General features: G+C 42.3%; 1 protein-coding gene across 1 annotated transcript in view; it reads left to right on the top strand.

Moving 5' to 3' along the window:
• The first annotated feature begins 1,656 nt into the window (after nucleotides 1-1,656).
• GDA (guanine deaminase) overlaps nucleotides 1,657-15,413 on the top strand; it is a 700,191-nt gene continuing 686,434 nt past the window's right edge. The window contains exon 1 of the mRNA XM_085633026.1: nucleotides 1,657-1,786. The gene's annotated coding sequence lies outside the window, so the exon portion shown is untranslated. The remainder of the gene's footprint in view (nucleotides 1,787-15,413) is intronic.

Genomic DNA, 15,413 nt, shown 5'->3' on the forward strand with positions numbered 1-15,413 from the left:
AGGGCAATGAGTGTTGCAGTGGGCATCCACCCCAACACCCATTGATTTTGACGCTGCCCCCTATTTACAAGGGTGGCGTAAATAGGAGGCAGCACCAAAATTAAGACCAGGGAAAACCATCCTGGCTCAACAAGGAGAAATGCTTCATTTCTCTTTGTTTTTGCTGTTTCCCTTGTGCAGCACACATAGAAACAGCAAATTACCATTGATTGTGTATGTGCAGGAAGGTGACCCTTCCTGCACATGAACAATAACAAAAAAATGACGTTTTGCAACTTCTATGTGTGCTTCATTAAGCAGCATACATATAAATTTCAAAACGCCATGAATGATTGTTTACGTGCAGGAAGGGAGACCTACCTGCACATAAACAATCATTTTCCCCAACGCAGACACCCATGCACTATGGTGCAAGGATGCCTGCGTTGGCGCTAGGCAGCTGAATTCACCGCCAGTGCTAGGGGAAACACAGAGGTGCGCCGCATTTTGTAAATACGGCGCACCGGTGACGCACAATACTGCACCATATTTACAAGACCACGCAAAGCCAACCTGAGTGGCTTTTCACCCATGGATTCTGACGCATTCCCAGATGTACAAGATTTTGTAAACCTGAGAATGCGTCAGATTACTACACCTCCCCAGGGTAGGCGTTGAAGTGGCGCAATGAGGAGAAATACCTTTATTTCTCCTTGTTATTTTCCTCTTACCTTAGAAAAAGGAAAACTCCGTCAATGACTGTTTTTGTGTAGGAAGGTGTCCTTGCCTGCACAAACACAGTCATTCCTACAACGCTGGCACCGTTGCACCATGGTGAAAGGGTGCCTGAGTTAGTGCTAGGCAGCCAATTGTGCGCCAGCTCGCAGGAAAGCACAGGGATGCGTCGTATTGCTGTAAACCCAACGCATCCTTGCACTTTCCTAATGACACAGCGTCGCGCAGCCAATGGTTGCACTGCCACCCTGCGTCATTTTCTTGTAAATATGCCCCTCTGTGTCTCTTGTTTTTCACAGGCCTCATTGAACTCAGCAAAAGAGGTGCTTCACAACTCAATGCATTGAGGCCTCGGAATTCTTAGACCATGGTCCATGGATGCTGAGAGTAAACTGGTCTTTAGAAAGTAGATTGGTTTAGGTATTTGTACAGAGACTTTAGCAATACATATTCTCCTCGTTGCCACCACTCTTTTATAATTTAGCAACGATTATTCATATTAAAAGCTGATGACTCAGTGTAAAAGAAATATAAAGGAATACTTGTTACAGATTAGCAGTAAACATATATTAAAACGGCGTGAGCACATAAAGTGATGAACAATAAATGATATTACATATTGGGGAAACCTACAGAACGTTCTTGCCTATGAATACTAAATGGTTTTAATAAACACAAGGGACACCTAGAAACCTTTGGGTGCTAGTGTCCCTCAAAACGTAACCGAACAAGTGTTGCCCTTTTGATCTGCTGTTTGTTCACTCGAATCTTTATCGTAAAACTTGCCTTTTATATGTGTATTTTATTGTTTAACTGAATTAAAATCATAGCAGCCTCGGCAACCAGTTGACATCAACACCAGCTTCCCCTTTGTTCTCGTTGCTAAGACATTGGGAGATGAGGAAGTACAAAGTGCCATGACATGCCAGAGTGCAGCAAACTTGAACCACGACAGACGCTGGGTTTGAACTCCACCAGCAGCCACCTGTGCTGGGAATAACCGGGCCTAGACGAGGAGCTACCCTGTGACACCCGCCATACACAGCTATAGGACAGTCTGGGGTCATCGAAGGTAAGCACCAGTCTCTGTTGTCCAAGTACATAAGAAACCAACTCAGAATAGGGTTTATGAGCTTAGCTAGGAGCTGCATTCAAGTGTGCCAGTCCTAATGCACTGAATACAAGTGCACATTATTGGAAGACGTCTGGCAGGGAAGGACTCCTCTGACCAGTGTGCCACAGTCAGGTCCTTGGGCATAAGTGTCAAGAAAATCTAAGGATTGTGTGTTTCGCTTAAAATAAGCTACAGCCTTTGTGCAATGCATGATTTCTGAAAGTTGATTGATTTCCAAGTACCACCACTTTCAATATTTCCAGTACCGGGTAAATACCCTGGAAATATTCTAGCCTAAAATGGGAAATGAGTGCATGCAGTTCCCTGCTATAACTGCCACCTCAACAGTGCCATTCACTCCTCAAATCATTAAATATCTCTCATTGCAAAATGCAAACCCCAATATCAGCGGTTGGTTTATGGCAGACTGCCAGATCAGTGCCAAGAAATGTATCTTTCCATTTAAATTAGATGAAACTATATTAGTGCCAAATGGAAGTGGCTACTGAAATTATCTCCAAAAGACAGTTGATTGCGCAGTGTTCGTGAACTCCTTATATTTTACTTGCAGACAGGTTGGAAATGGCAGTAGGGTGATTTCCATGTAGCTAACTCTGGCAGAAGCAGTGTCCAGCTTTTCTTGCAGAGTATGGAAGGGGGATGTGCATTACTAGATGATCTATATAGGACTCTGTTCTGCAAGCACAAATGCCAAATAAAAAATTCAAGTCACAATGTGAGGAGGGAGCAGGGCATTCATTGGGGGCAGGATCTCATGCAGACACTGCCCAGCAGACATTTCTGCCATCTACCTCCACTAATGTCTCCCACACCCCCAAAACCTCAAAGGCGTGCTGAGGCTGCAGGGTGTTGTCAGACCCCCAATGGATGTAGGAGGTGGAGAGCCTCCAAAGACGAGCTGAAAACCCTCTCAGTGCAGGGGTTTCCAACTCGCCTTGCCTTCCACCGCTTGATATCGGCTCTTCACCGGGTGACAGTTTGCACAGAGTGCGTATAGTGTGACACATGATAGCACTGAATACAAGTGCACATTATTGGAAGAATGCTGGCAGGGAAGGATTCCTCTGACCAGTGTGCCACAGTCAGGTTCTTGGGTATAAGTGTGAAGAAAATATAAGGATTGTGTGTTTCGTTTAGCCATGTTAGTTGTAGGTCTGTGTATGGCCCGCGTATTTTGAGGTCTGGTGCATCCACGACCTTTTGATCATGAACAGTGGGCAGAGGGCTTTGGGTTGACCCGTTGGCCATTGTTTTAAGACAGCATCATTCTCATCTTCGAAAATCCCAGAGGAGTGTCTCTATCACCGACAGGCTAGTGGCTAAAAGTTCTAATATTGCGGCTCCTAGGGAGTACTCCATTACAATGTCTTAGTTGCATTTTTTACAAGAGCAGCAGCAGGGGGAAGAGACTACGCTGTGAATGCAGTAGGCAACTTGAATAGAAGGGTTCCCCACTAAAAGCAGCACACTGTGCATGTTAATCAAATAAATAATACTTGAAGTAAGATTTAGATAAGTAGGTAAATGCATTGTAGTGCTTGTCAGGACTTACTTTAAAAGAAAACCATTTTGTGTATAAAACTTGTTACATCAAAAGTACAAAAAGGATTTTCTTGAAAATGAATCCTGGAAACTATTATAATGTGATTACATGTATTTTTCAGTATTTGTACTAATAAAGGTCTAGTTTTGATTTAACCGGTTACACTTTTCTGGTAGGAAGCTGCCTTTCTGCGATTACTCCACTGTTCGCATTTTTTGCTTAACTTCGATTGTTTCGATTGGCCTGAACCTAAGATTATCCTCAGATTGGGTCTTTTTATTTTCCAGAAGACATACCCTCACTCTAACAATCCGTGTCTCTTTCTGGATCTCTTCTCATATAAAGGATAGTTAAATGTCAATCTTTAGTAGCTCTACTTTAAAGCTGTCTATGTTGAATCTCACAAACTTTAGTGGTGCCCCTCTTGTGCTACAAAATGGAAGCTATATTTTGTTAGTGCGGCACAGGGTAGTGAAGGCTGCATATGGCCCTCCCAAGATGGCCTGTTCAGATGATGCTACTGCTCATTATTGGAATTCTTCCAATCCACCATGGCTGCTGCTGGTGGAGGTTCTGTGGGCCTGAGATTGCTTGAGATGGCTTGGTTTGGCGTCTGTTATGATGCCTGTGATGTCTCAGCCAAACAAGGCACTTCGGGGAGGCTGTCAGATGTAGTGGTGTAGGGAGCTCATTGCCCCATTCCCTGAGGTCGCTGCGAGACGATTCTAATCACTGAATAAGTTGGCAACAGAAATCACAGTGCATAAATGGAGCAATTAAAAGTCAATAGCAGAAGGCACATTATCCTAGAGAGAAAAGTACTCTGATAGTAGACTTCTTCACAGAGGGCGGGGTCCCAATAATTCCAGCTTCTCCCCACCACAATCTAATTTATCAAGGAGTGCAAAACCGTAACAGTGCATACAAATATTACAAACAATATCATTGTCTTCACATTTCATATCAGTGTTAAATATTCAATCCAAATGGGCAATGTTGCACAGAAACCCTTCAATAATTAATAGCAATACCATTGATCTGACACCTTTGCACATGTCATCTAAACACAGGTAAGAAATGCCAAGGAGCCTAGTTTTAACATTCTGATGCATTGAAATAGTCATGCACAAATGCTCTTTTCATGCATGAGCACATTAAAGTCAGACATGCACTCAGGTGTTGTTACAGCAGTGTACAGCAACATGTGTTGGTGTTTGAGTGTGTGTTTGAGAGAGATGTGGTATAGGTGAGTATATGATAGTGTGTTTGATTGAGTAAGGCCTCTGAGTTCTTTTAGAGGGTTGTGATGATAAGAAGCCTTGGTTAGTCTCCTTCCAGTCTTTCATCAATTGGGGCATGAACGTATATGTAATATTATATATATACTACTGTCATTTGTTTTTCAACGGTGTCAGACTTTTAGTTTTTGACGAGGATTGGCAACACATGCGACACATGCAAATGTTGTTAAGAACCATTTTAAATGAGAACAATTGCAGGAGTTTCTAGACTTAACAAAGTGTAGCGCCAAGTATCTTTTTAAAAGCTGCAACACATTGAAATGTGTGCTCTGTTGATTAAAGGGTTGTAAATGAGTAGACTCCTGAACATGTTGGGGCTTGAAATGCTTTGTTGTGAGATATCCATGGCTTCTACACTAGCAAGTTTCAATGTCAGTATAGGCCGTATCATCCCCTTCTATGCCATCTCCTAGCATTTAGACATGCACGATCCCAGAAGACGACTAGATAGTTGGGAATAAATGTTAGAGCTGTAGAATGTTGCTTTTTCACTGTAAAATGAGGCATTGTTGATAATCAATAACTTCAGGTTATTTGTAAGAGAACCTTATTTTACAATCAAGGCTAACAACGCCATGTTGAAGTTTGATGTTTCCCTGTAAAGGTATGGAGCAAATTTACTGCATATCCATAGGTGTTTTAGTAGGCTGCAAGAAATGAATTTCTGTTTAGACTATACTCCAGGGGTCCAGAATATCATCTTGGATTGTTTGTTGTGGCTAACACTAAAGGAAAGGTTGAGGGTGCAGTATCGGGCAGTGATCTGGAAGTAGAGGTTGTTTAGGGCGAGGAGGGTGTTGTCTCATGAGCAGTCTGGTTAAGTGTCTTGACATTGTAAAAGGTTCAAGGATTATTGTTCGCCTAAATGGGCAAGTAAGGGATGGCTCAAGGTAAAGTTCACTTGGCTATAACATAGTAAGTTGTTTTTAGGTCTCGGCTAGCGTGGGCTGCGCAGATGCACAGTCTCGCTGGCAAGATTTAATGTTTTTAGGTATTTTCTGTAAGGGGCTTTAATGCTTTATACGTTTGTGATTTTAATGGCGCACAACTGAGTGAGAGCTGTAGGGGCACATGAGCTGTGTGCCCCCCTCTCTCCCTCACACTGGACAGAGCGCACGTCTATGAGGCTGGCAGGACAAGCGCTGTCTGCTCCTGCTTCTTGGTGCTACATTTGCAATTTTCTATAACGCAACCTCAACTCGAGGGTATCGGAGCGCTTTACATGAGCACCAGTTGTGTTACACGAGGACACATTCAACTTTCCTCTGCAGGGGGGGAATAGGTGATTTGGCCAGAATCACAGGGTGTTTAGAGTCATTGCCGAGACTCTAACCTACCCAATCCTCCGCTCCGAAGTCGTCCGCTCTGGGTGTTAGGCCACATCCTCCCCAGGTGCCTGTGTGGCTGAACTCGGCTGCCACGAGGCGCTCTCTTGCACCAGGATGTAGAAACCACTGCAGACCAGGCAGTCTGTTGTTGATAGATGCTGAGAAGGGAAATAGAGATGGTGAGATGGTCTGCGTCGGAGCATGTGTGGTTTGCATTAGATTGCTGGTGCTGTTGAGAAGACGAGGTCGTAGTTGTGGCGTTTGAAGGGTGTTGGTTGAGCGATGTGTTGTATCGTGTTGACTGTGTCTATGAGGTAGGTGAGGGTGTCTCTTGTGTTTTTGAGTTTTGGTTATCTGGGAAGGTGAAGTTACCCAAGAGGGTGGTGTGGGTGTGTCTGAAAGATGAGGTGATGAGACCACCAGAGAATTCATCAATTATGATCTTATACGCCCAAGGAGGCTTTGGCGTTGAGTGTTACTTGCATAAGGTGCAGGACCAGGATGATTTACGGATGATAGCGAAGCCTCCTCCCTTCTTTTGTGCACAGTCCACACGACGTCTGCTGTCGCCTGTGTGGAGATGGTTCCTAGGATGTGTGATGATGTGGGTGTGCGCCATGTTTTTGTGATGAGGAGGGTGTCAAGTTTGTCATAGCTGATGTGATCTGCTACGTCTGGTGCATGGAGTATGCTGAGGGAGCGTTAATGAGCATGAGTTGGAATGTGTGTTCTGTAGTTAAAGAGGTGTGTGCAGTAGTTAGTGGGGTGTGTACAAGGTTGTGTATGTGTAGCGCCAATGCTATGCGAGTGTCTGGCTTGTCTGTATCTCGGTGTGGGGGTTGATGGTATGCAGGGCTGGGTGATGCACAGGGGTTTCTGGCACAAACAGTCAGTGCTTTTGTCTGAGTCCGTGCTTTGCTGGGGTGCCCAGGGGAGTTGACTGAAGTAAGGAGAAGGCAGGAAGTGATGTCACTTCCTGTGCAGATGAATGATGGGAAGTGAAGTGATCTCCTCTTGTTGGCTTCTCCTTTTCAAGTTGGTTTTGGTGGGATGCCAGTAATGTTGCTTGCTGAGGAGATTAGTGATGGGTCATTTCTTATGTGGTGCCTCTGTGCAAGATAAACCTCTCTTTAAAGTTTATAATCGGTACGGTCAATTGTAAGCAAGTGGAGAGCCAATTGCTCCTATAAGCTTCTTAGCTGAGGCATTTGGGCATCAAATACTGTTTTTAGGTCGAGCCAGGGCAGTACTTGCGCTGCTCTGCGAGGCATGCTGTATTCAGGTATGGACTTGACGCTCCGCCCACTCTCTGCCCATATTTTTCATTGTCATTGTCCACAAGCTGCCTTTCTGAAGTATGTGTGAAGTGCTAACAAAGTGTGAGCCTTTGTTTTCCCTGCTGTATTTGCATCAGATGTGAGGCTCCTGACTTCTCGCAACCAAGAGACTCGAACAAAAGGAGGCCTACACACTTACCTATATACAAGCAAACATATATATGCATATATATAAAGATATATATGTATACATGTCAATATATATATGCATATATCTTTCCACATATATATTCACATATACATATATGTATACACTAAATAACAAACATTACAAATGCAACAGGTCTCGCATTTGTGAAAGTTGAAGCAATTTTATTAAAGATATCACTATGTATACATATATCCATCCCAATATCACTAAAATATTCATGCTTTTATACATGTATAGATCTGTATATGTATGCACACTAAGCTAATATATTCCTATATACATATATAGACCAACATGTATATGCACAAATATGCACATACAATACATCTGCATATCTAAATAAAGAAACCTCTAAATGCATGCATAAATATGCATATTATGTACATTGAAAACTGCTAACACAATAATAAAAACACTTCTAAAAAGAAACACCATTTGCTAAAAAAAAAATACTCTAACTTGGACAAAGACGAGACCTGTTGCATTTTTAATGCTTGTTGATATTGCTTTCTCTCTCAGCCATGAATGTTTTTCATCCAATTGTTTAAAGCATGAAGGTAGATCATAGGTACAGTACAAGCAGAATCTAGTTGATTACTGATAATAGGGATTCCTCTGTTATTAGTTCACGTGTGTTATCGTTTGACAGATATCGAGGTGGTACATCATTGTTTCCATTTATTGTGGGTGACAGTAAATACCATGCGTGCCTGTATTTGTGTCATTTGGTGCCAGTGGTTTGCAAGGTCAGCGATCACTGTACAGTATACCGATGTTTTCATTCATTGAGCACTGCGCATGTCGAGAGTAGTTCTTCATCAGTGATAATGCGTGGGAACGTGGTCAATATCTTCTTTCTGCATTAGAATGCTACAGGTTGTGCAAAATCACCCTTTAAACACTGTAATAATATATCACAACTACACCAATGCCTTTAGCCTTCAGCATTAGGTTAAACTAAATTGAGATGTAGTACTGGTGCAGTGATGAGCGTTTTTAGCTTTTTAAAAGGCTGTTGTGTTTATGGAAAAAAGGTATAGAGTATTCCTTTACAAGTGAGTATAGTTAATGGGGCATTAATGGAAGAAAAAACAAGAATAAAACACTGACTGTTGGCAAACCTAATGAAACGTTGAACTTGTTTTACTGTTGTAGGGTGAAGTTGTTTGAGGATTCTTACAAAGACCTTCAGGCGCCAGTACTTAGTCCAAGATCTTTACATGTCTGTTTTAAGTACACATTCTTCCAAATCGGCATATAGTCTGTTGTCCTATAGTCTCTATAGCACTGCTCAAATATGGTGTCAATGCTATATAATTGTGGAAGTGTATACGTGGATCAGGAATCTCCAACAAGTAGCTCATGAGCTATTGGTAGCTCTCCAGCTAATCATGAGTAGCTCCTCCGAGAACAACCCAGCCTAATAAATTAGAAGCTTTTGCTTTGCTGAATTAATATATGTGTACCAAAATTGAAAGTATATATTCAAGATGAAAATATGTGTGTTTTCAGAATTCATTAACTGATGTTTAGGGAGACTTATTATTTATATATTTTTTAAACTTTATTTATTGATTTTTGTGATACATATGAACATGCAAAATAAAAACACATTGCACATTGATACAGAAATGATCGAATTAATACATAGATATCGTTACGAGAACAGGTGTAAGCTATGACAGAAGATTAAAAAATCTTGGTGGAGCTGATGCATATCGAAAGTGCAGCATTATTTCTGAGTCATGTGACTCTAAGGTGAGTAAATAGTCTCTCAGAGGCTGCCAAATATCGTTAGGCTTAGAAGTGAGGGGTGGCAACTGTGCATAGTACTCACTAACCTTGTTGCACTGAGTCATGCTTTTAAGCCAGGCAGAGTCTGTGGGGACGCGTTTGCTACCCCCAATGCAACACCAACCTGCGTCTGGCAAGTAGAAGCACCACTGAAGTAAATCTGCGAACAGACTTAGGAACGTCCTGGGTGTACCCCAGCAGTGCCACCAGTGGGTCAGACGCGACTGTGGTATCTGTCATGGTGGTCCACTATTGTCCTATATGTGGACACGTCCAGTTTAAGTGTGCCAAAGTAGCGTCCAGAACATGACATTTGGGATATTGGGTTGAGTGTGTAGGATCAAACCGTGCAATGTCGTGGGAGACTTATTATTAATTTCAATATTAACTTGAGGCCAGAAACATTGCAGCTATGGCTGTTATGTAATACATATATATATCGAGGCATTCCATATTAAAAAATATTTTTACATTACAGATGAGACCTGTGCCTGATGTATTGGGGTGCAAAATACACACAATTGATGGACGGAATGCAGAACTAATCAAAACTTTCACCACCAGTCAAAAGATCTGAGTTAATCCATCATTCTTTTGCTCACCATGCCACCCCAGTTTAGACCTGGCCATATGCAAATCAGTCTTGACCCTGTGCCTCATGGGAACAGGCCAGGCTGAATTGCGAAAGTCAGGTCCTCCCTGGACTGGAAACAAGCATCCTAGGACCAGTTTTGGGGAGAATGTTTGCATTGTCAGCATTCCATCCATTATTTGTTTGCTGTAACACTTTTCGCCCTAAGTGGGATGGGTATGCCCAGACGTGGGTCCCTTGCTCACTGTGCCACCGGATTCAAGCTAGCCTGGCTGAAGAAGGGTGACATACCCTAAAACCGGTCCCAGGATGCTTGTTTCCGGTCCAGGGTGGACCTGGCCTGGCAGTTCGGTCTGGACTGTTCCCATGAGGCACAGGATCAAGACTGATTTGCAAATGGCTGGGTCCAAACTGGGGTGGCGTAGTGGGCAAAAGAACGATGGATTTAACCCAGATCTTTTGACTGGGGGAGAATGTTTGCATTGTCAGCATTCCGTCCATAATTTGTTTGCTGTAACACTGATGTATTGGGGTGATCACAACTGGTAATTTTGCATACGGTGGCCACAAATGTAATCTTTTCTGATCAGTATCAAAACTGTAATGGTATTAGTAGCTCGCAATGATTTTCATTGAGCTCATACTACAGAAAAGGTTGGAATCCCCTTAAGTAGATCGTCTTAACAGATCACTACATATCAGCCGTGGTCTATGCAGGTAACAGCGGTGGGGTGGTGGGGCCTGATAAGGGGGGATTTCGAGGGACGACGCAGAGAAAACATTTATTATTTATTTAATTTTCCCTCTGCGTTGTCCCTCGAAATCCCCCCTTACCCAACCCCACTGCCCCACCGCTGTTAACTGCACAGACCGTGGCTGCTACATAGTCATCCAAACATTCCAAAAATACCACCACAACAAATGCTAGGAATGCTGCCAGCACATTCTATGGATGCAAAACTTTTCTCTTCTCGAAACCTTGTCTGAATTGGTTCAGATTATATGAATCAAGTGAATGTACAGTTGTGTGGAAATGTAAACTTCGAGGTCTAATGTAGTAAAATGTCTATCAAAGGTAGTGAACTGTTGCTAAATTGACTAAATCTATAATTACTGCATTTAAATAATTCGTCACTTTTTCGTTGATGAAAAAAGGACAAATATGGAATCATTTAGAATGTATTGTTACCCATTGGTCGATATTTTGTTTTCCACCTTCTGTGGGGTAACTTTGGATGTTAAGTAAGGCTCCCTGTTTTCCGTTTTTACTTATTTTTAGAGATAAATACAGACAGAAAACATTTGTTTTCTTGTCTGTATTTATTTTTAAATGTGGATAAAAACGGAAATTAGGTTGCTTTTTGAGTAATTATAAATACTGTCTGTCATGACTGCCAGGCCAATAGCTGTGTGGATTGATAGGTAAGGGGGTTAAAAAAGAAGGGCATTTTAGTAAAGAGGATTTAACAGCAGTAGATGTGCACAAGGTTGATACTGAAATTTATATATTTTCATATAAATGCATTGATTTGTCTTCTGCAGATGTTCACAGCATTGAAACCTGGCAGGCATTCAAGCATGACTGCATATTTATTGGTTGAATAAATGTGGAAATATACTAATTTCAGCTTCATTTCTCCACAAAATCCAAAATAAATATGGATAAATACGGATACAATTTGCCAAAAATAAATATGGATAAATACAGACGGAAATGTCAAAAAAAAAATACCATAAAAACGGGAGCCCTAATCTTAAGCAATTGGTGACTCTATTTTGTTGAGGAACTTTTAATATTCCCAGTAATGGTCACACAAGACAACATATGTTGCCACTACCTGATGAGGTGATAGAAGAGCTTATATAGTCAACAGTAACTAATTTGCTCTTCCCAAATATTCTTTGTAGCCCATATTTTGTCATCATTACTGATCTGCTGGGCTCAGCAGCCTAATGCATCCATACCTGTAATATTTCTTGCCCTTATCGGTTCAATCCCAGTAGGCCCACTCAGCCTTTCAACATTCTGACATGAATAAATTGAGTGCCATCGAATTGCATAACAATAACCATCTATTATTCAGCACCACAAGAAGTGAACGTATGCTTTAGAAATATATGCCATTTTTTATCTTAAGCTGCATAAACAAACGATAAACAAAATGCTGAACAAATCAAACATTCACCCCAAGTCAAGAGATCTGGGTTAAATCTATTGTTCTTTTTCTCACCATGCCACCCCAGTTTGGACCCAGCCATATGCAAATCAGTCCTTTTTATTTTATGACACTGCGTGGTCTTCACAGTCAACTGAGGGATTATAAATGGCAAGCCAAGTTATTCCTTAAATAATATTAGATCATCAATAAAGTCAAGTAGTGGCTTTTCCCTGTCTCCATCTTGACAGCACATCGTGACCTTTGTTGTTTGTTTGCTATCCACCTCTGTTACTAATTTAAGCACACTCTCAATATCATGAGAATCTACACCTTTAGTGCAAACGGGAGATCCCTTAATCACACAAAGCCTCCAGGTCAAATGAGTAAGAGAAAGTCAGGGTCGGGCTGTGACGGAAAATCCCCCCGGGCACCAAAATAAGCGGCCCCCATTAGTAAATTAGATAGCTAAAACAACGGCCCAAATCTGCTAGTTGTGTAGATTTTAACTTGTAAAGAAACGCTGTAGTATATGTATTTTGGAAGGTGCTTGTGGTAATGGCAGAGAAATCAACCTCAACACCAACCCAACAGACCATAAACAGATCCACAAACAGCCAGAATACCAGCCCACACACTGTACTCGCAGACCATCCCTTCCGGCATTGCCAGATTGCCCTATAAAGCAGTCTGACCCTGGAGACAGCTATAGGTTCCATGTCATTGCATCTAAGATCGATATTCAGCGTAAGACAGGCTTCAAATCTTGTGCCTTTTTTGGATCGGTTTGGGACAAAACAAAGCTGGTCCAGTAGGTTCATCAAAGTTGAGCGTTCTTGTTACCTGAAAAACTAATGTGTCAGATTGAAAATTCACAGAAAATGTATCTGCTTTTTTAACCCCTTCAGTGCCCATGACGAGCTGGACTCGTCATGGGCTGCGGTGAGCCTAATTTTTTTAAACTGCTTTCTCCTGCCTGCTGTTGCAGGTAGGACTTGCTGCCAGCAACCACTTTTTTTTAACCAGCGCGGCACACCGCATTTTATCTTATTTTTTTTAGCTTCAGCTGCAATAATGGTTGCAGGGCATTTCTTTTCTTATGTGCAGCTCCCCGAACTCGATCTTGCGATTGCACACAACATATTTTATCTTTTTTAAAGCATTGCGGCAAGCCACACTTTTTAGTTAAAAACAGCACGGCACGCCGCGCTTTATTTTATGTATTTTTTCAGCCGCGCAAAATCTAATGTTTTAATTTCAGTAGCTTTGGCTTTAACAATAGCAGCCACAGAGCGGCTCACCCACCTTGATCCAAGGGCCTTATAATGACTTTGGCGATGTGGGGGTGGGTCCGCCACGCTGCCGCCCCGCTCCCACACCGCCAAAGCCAACACAGACTGCCTGCCAGATTACGACTTTTTAAGTAGCTGGTGGGCAGTTCTTTGGCGTTCCCACTGCAGTCCCTTTGAAATAGGCACCTCAATGGGAACATCAAACTATGTTTCTGCATGGAACGAAATGAACATTGTTGTGCATTTTGTTCTGAGTAGGCTGCATGGAGACAGCATGGAGGCTCCATTGAGACAGGGGGCCACAACATATGACCCCCTGCATTTATCCCAAGTTACAGAGACACAAAGGGGCCCTGTAGGGTCCCCTTTGTTCCCTCACGTCACACTTTTAATGGCGGTTGTACTGCCATGAAAAGTGCGGCGGTGAGGAAACTCCTAATATGCTTGGCGGTGCTGCAGCAGCAACGTCAAAATATACGGGGCCACTGCACAATCGCCAGGAATCATGGATCTCTGGTGGCAGCAGTGGTCCTGTGATGGTCCAACTGCCACAGTCCTAATGTGGTGGGCCGACCGCCAGTAAGGCGTTCCGTGGGCCTCCACTATGGGTTCGGCAGTCCACTGGACCGCCAAACTCGTGATAAGGACCTAAGTGTCCTTTTTCAGTGTTAACAGCTGGGGATGTGACCTCTGACTGGAGCCGGAGGGATTAGTGTTCCAGCTGTTTGACACTGTGGCTTGCGTTTCGCTTCCTGCTCCAGTGCTCACGTTGCCAACTTGAGTTGCCTGCATCTGGCGGAAGCCCAAGCAGGTCACTCTTTCTCTCCCTAAAACTCTCCTCAGCTTGTCCGTATCGTGATGGCTCATAAAGGCGGCAGCTAGCAGCAGTCTAAGTAGTATCTGCTTTTGCAGGACTTCATCCGCAACCTCTCCGATATGGACTCAAAACTACGCCCATTTTCACAGGTAAGGCGAATAAATAACTTTTATTGACAATTGTGCAACGATGCCACACTTACTGCAGACCCAGTGCCCTCAATTTATGTTTCTTCCAAAAAAGCATGAGGAAAACCATATTTCCTGCACCTGGTGTTTAGCAGCCTAATAAATATAAGTGGTGCAGACTGGTTAACAAATAGGGTAAATAAATCATTTTTTTTAATAACAATATAGCAAAAACTGTTGCTTTATATTCAGAGTACAATCTCACTACATAAACACCACAGGACAACGTGCACCTATTTTCTTTAAATAATAACTCCAGTGCAAAAGAAAAACATAAGTGAAATACATGGTCATTTACAACGCCAATAGCTCTAACTTTCACAAATGCAAGATCTATTGCATTGCAAATGCTTGTTTCCTTTTGTTTTGGGATCCTTTCTATTTATTTGTATTTGGTAAGCAGCTCTCCTGGCTTTATGGGCATTCTCACTGCGAAAATTACATAAAGGAGGCTTCGAACGACTTTAAGAAACTCTGCATCGGAGGCTACAGTGAACCAGCCTAGTCAGTAACCGCAAGTGGGGCTTTAAGAGAGGAACACACGAACAAATATGCAATTTACTATGCGCACTGACTAAAAAGTATCACGTTTTGCAACACTGAACAGGTTAATCTCACAGTGCAGATGCTCTACAGGGACTGGGAACGAAAAGCCTTTGATAAGATAGAAAACTTGAAAACAAGTATTCAATGACAGGAAGCCTTTAGTTTTCATTTAATACACTGATAACAAAAGACATTCAAAATTCACCAATCCTCTGCAACTTTGTAAAAGTTTAGATGAAAAGAATGTTCGAGGAATTGGATATTTAATATGATTTAGTCAAATGTCTTGTAAACAGCACAAATCGCTAGAAGGGAACAGGAAACGGTCAGATATTAAATAATTACAATCCCTTGGTGCAAATTCCTATTGGGGGTAACAGGATCAATAAAAGTGTCATTAGTTCGTTCCAACAAAGCAAAGTTTTGTAGCTAAGATCACAGAAATTGCTCATATGGCGGAAGTCAGAATCACAACGCAGGCTTCTTAGTCAGCTAAGTAGCAGCTAGCCCATACACCTT

The sequence above is a fragment of the Triturus cristatus genome, chromosome 2_1 (assembly GCF_964204655.1).
Source record: "Triturus cristatus chromosome 2_1, aTriCri1.1, whole genome shotgun sequence".
NCBI classification, from domain to species: domain Eukaryota; kingdom Metazoa; phylum Chordata; class Amphibia; order Caudata; family Salamandridae; genus Triturus; species Triturus cristatus.